The following is a 4,438-nucleotide window of genomic DNA, read 5'->3' as shown; positions in this document are numbered from 1 at the left end:
GCGCCCATGAAGTTTGCTGACGTCACACAGGCCACGTGGCGCCCTCCGGGCCTGCCACGTGGCACTTCCTGATTGGCTGCCAAAAATGAATATTCCCTGGAATATTCCAAAGAATATTCCGTGGAATATTCTTTTTTAAATTTTTTTTTTTTTTTAAATTCAAATTTCTAAAGTTATTGAGCAATTCTTCTTTTTGCCATAACTTCCTCATACGGCGACCGTTTTTCGAACCGTTTGCGGCGCCGGAATCGGGAGGATGAGCACTTTCCAGTCATTTAGGTTCCAACCAGTTCTGAGCACTTTCATTTTTGACCATTTTACGACACTTGGTCCTGAGCTCCTGATCACACCTCCCAAATGAGAAGGCTTTTGGTCCCCAAAAGCTCACTGAATCTTTGAACTGAACTGTACAGCACTTGAGGAACAGAAATATCCTCTCCCTTTCAGCCAAAAGAGCATACTGATGCCAAAATGTCCTGCCTTGCCAACTGTCGTCATGGCAACTTTTCGCTGCATAAGCCAAACTCTTGTTGAATCCCGACCAAGCTTGTTCGCCAGACAAGCTGAAAGTTTGTAGAAACCAGCAATGAAACTTGCTGATATATAAGCTGAAATATTTCTCTAAACATGTGGGTTTGCCACTGTCACGATGCCCATCCATGGCACCTCTGCTCCAGAAGAAGAACTGCCTCCCAAATGAGAAGGCTCTTACAAAGATGAAATACTTCATCATCTCTCCCCTTTACAATCTTGGAGATCAAATTAACTTTTTCCAAGTCAAGATTACATTACATGCATGGTTAAAAACAAAGTAATCAACCCTTCAAGTTAATCACACATACATGTTTAAAAAAAACAAGGAAATCATCATGATCCCTGTGCACATGCATATCATTCTCATGCATGCAGTTTATCCTTCAACTTTCTCTTAAGTACAATCATAAGTACAAGATCCTCGATCACATGTACATGTACTTTCAAAGCTGAAATGAATATAACTTTCGCTGCAATAGAGTGAGTCTCATACTCAGCTTTTCCATCCTGCAACTTGCATTCCCTTAACAAAGAAATGCATTCAATCAAAAGACATGCAACTTTAATTAGATAAGAATTCTAACCACTTCTTACCAATCCATTTCAAAGGTGTTTCCTTTAACTGCACATCGATATCAACATGTGTATCATCCTGACACATATCAATGATGGAAACTTCCTTCCCATTCTTGCCATACTTGCTCCAATTTCTTTAACTTTCGTGGAAGCATTGTTGGATTCAGAGTCCAACACCTTTCAGCATTATGTCCATGATTATGGCAATAAGTGCAACACATGTTCATCTTCTTGACAGCATGATTTGCATTGTTCATTGGAACTTTGGCTTCTTGCCTCCTTTCCTTCAAAAGTTTCCTTTCTCTTTCACCTTCATTACCTTCATGAGGAGATGAATCAAACGAAGAAGAAGCTCCTTTTGGAACACCATCAATCCCTTCAATGGTTTTAGAGCTTTCACCACTCCCTTGTTCAAGTGCATGCTTATGCACCCCTTCTTCTTGCAAGGTATGTGTCAAACTATTGCATTCATTAAGAATACAACCTTGAGATAAAGAACCTGAAATGAAACTCCTTCTAGGAATTGTTTCAATTTCCTTCATGGCTGCTTTGGAACTTTCTCCACAAGATTTTCCATAGCCAAGACCCAAATTCTTAGGCCTTACCTCAACCATTATTGGCTCAACTATACCCTGTGCATGTTTGCCCAATCCTTTTCCTTCATATCCCATTTTGGACATCAACTTGGACCCTATGCCTCTGGTATGTTTCTCAAAAGAACCAACATAAACATTCTTATGAGAATTTGAAGACAAACTAGAATTGTTTACCTCTTCTTCAAGCTGATACTTGGCTAAGGCTTCTTTGGAAACAAGGAGTTGTGTCTCCAACTCATGCATCCTTTCCAGCTTCATGTTTGCAATATGAAGTTGGCCTTCCATTTCCTACAATTGGTTAGAAAGCAACTACTTCTCTTCCCTCATGGAATTCAACTGCTCTTGAAGTCTAGAGCTCTTTCTTTCATCCTCATACATTTCTCTCACCATATTCATCATGATGAAAAATTCTTGCTTCAAGCCTTCATCAAAGAATCTTGTGAAGGAGGACGATTTTGAGAACTCACTTATGGAAATTGTCATTGTAAAAATGAGCAAAAGAGCTTCAACAAACTCAAACAACAAGTACTTTGCAGAATAATAAAGCAGTCAATCTCCAACACTGCTTAAGACACCTTTCAAGCTACACAATCAAGCTATGATGTCAGTCAAGCAACCTAGTGCTCTGATACCATCTGATCTGAAAATGGAATGTACTTGTTTAAGGGTGCAAGGTATCCATTCTCAATAATTTCAATTGTGAGCTAGACACTCCAAATGACCTTTAAAAATGTATAAAATTCTTATTTCTTATACAGAGATAGACTGTAGGGGCATTCACCGGACATGTCACCTCTAAAAAGAGGATGAGTTCCAGAGGTTACCTGGTCCTCTACAGGCTCTGCCTAAAGAAATAACAAAGTAAACACTTTAGAAGTCTTTGACATACACATACTTGAAGTTTAAGGTCTTGCGGAATAAGACAAATAACTTTCTGTAGCTGAACAGGTGACTATGTGTGTATGTAAGTTATGTATATTTGCTGTTTAAAACTTTATATCAGTTTTGTTTAACATATCATCTTCAGCAAATAAAGACATCAAAATGATAAAGCAGTTCACCCCCTCCTGGGCTACATCTGCTGGACCAAGCCTCTCCAACTAGGCTTGTCCTCTTGTATTAAAAATGCTACAAAGGCTAATACAAGAATATATGTGTCTCAAAAGACAAATCTGACTGTAAATACAGAATCAGAAGATAGGAATTAGCCAAACATGCTCTTTCCCAAACACTAAACAGTGAATTTTGTACCTTATGCAGTACTTTCCCCAATTGGCCCTAGTGGCCCTTTAAACTTGCATGGAGAATTTCGAGGTGAATATGACCTCAATTTGTTCTAAAACCTCTACCATTAGACTCAGAAGGTCGAAAATAGCAGACATAGGCTTTTGAATCACCAAAAATGGATGAATATAGCCCCCAAACAGCTCCAACACTGAAATGGTCCTGGTGGCCCTGAAAGCTTCCCTGAAGCTAAACAGTGAGAAGAATGCCTCAGAAGGAAAAACGAGCTGTAGAAATGGATTCAGAAGGTTGGAAAACTTCAGGAATGACCTTCGTTCCACTTCCAATGGCTGCACAATTCCCAATGTAGCTCCCAAACTGATTTGGCCCTAGTGGCTCCTAGAACTTCCACGAAGCTAAAACACCTGCAAATGACCTCAGATGGTTGTGAAACCTGTGCCAATGGCTTCAGAAGGTCGAAGAGACCCAAAATCAAAAAAACATTCGTCCAAAACCGACTTTCCTAGCCAAAGTTATGGCCATTTAATGATCCCCTCTAGTTTAGCCTAAAAGAACTCCAGCTAACTTTAGTGAAGGTCCAGTTAGCCCGCCAAATATGGAGCCGACGCCAAATTTCACGCCACCGCCAACTAATCCGCCAACTGTAACTGCAGTTACAATTAATGTTGCATGTGACCAGCTGGCGGATTTGCTTCGGATTCCGTGCCCGGCGGTTAGTGTGTTGGCTCCTGGTTCCCGGGCCGAGGTCACATGGAGGGCGGGGCTGGCCCTTAGTGGCTGGCCCCCTTTGATTTCCCGCCAAAATCAATTTAAACGTTTAAAATGTTTTGTTCCATTCAAATAATAACTGAGCGTTGGGTGGCACGTTGGTAAGTCTTTGGAGTGTTAACATGGAGGTCGTGGGTTCAAACCCTTGAACTCCCAAAATAATTTTGAAATGTGTCGCGCCCATGAAGTTTGCTGACGTCACACATGCCACGTGGCGTCCTCCGGGCCTGCCACGTGGAACTTCCTGATTGGCTTCCAAAAAGGAATATTTCCCGGAATATTCCAAAGAATATTCCGTGAAATATTCTTTTTTTAATTTATTTTTTTAAAATTCAAATTTCTAAAGTTATTGAGCAATTCTTCTTTTTGCCATAAATTCCTCATACGGCGACCGTTTTTCGAACCGTTTGCGGCGCCGGAATCGGGAGGACGAGAAATTTCCAGTCGTTCAGGTTCCAACTAGTTCTGAGCACTTTTATTTTTGACCATTTTACGACACTTGGTCCTGAGCTCCTGATCAAAATTATAAAACCACTCTTGCTTAAATGTAAATCACACTTGCACTCAAATCAAATCACTCTCTGCAATAAAATCACACTTACAAACAAATATGTTCTAACTTAAAGAAAGATTAGTTCTATAATTGAAAAATCACTACAATACAAAGCTTATACTTCTACTGCTATGTTAGATTATACTCTATTCATGTGCATATGAAA

Source organism: Pinus tabuliformis, chromosome 6, assembly GCF_031772625.1.
Source record: "Pinus tabuliformis cultivar Carrire ecotype Pingquan chromosome 6, CPIR1, whole genome shotgun sequence".
In the NCBI taxonomy this organism is placed as follows: Eukaryota; Viridiplantae; Streptophyta; class Pinopsida; order Pinales; family Pinaceae; genus Pinus; species Pinus tabuliformis.
This window is presented reverse-complemented; position numbering follows the sequence as displayed.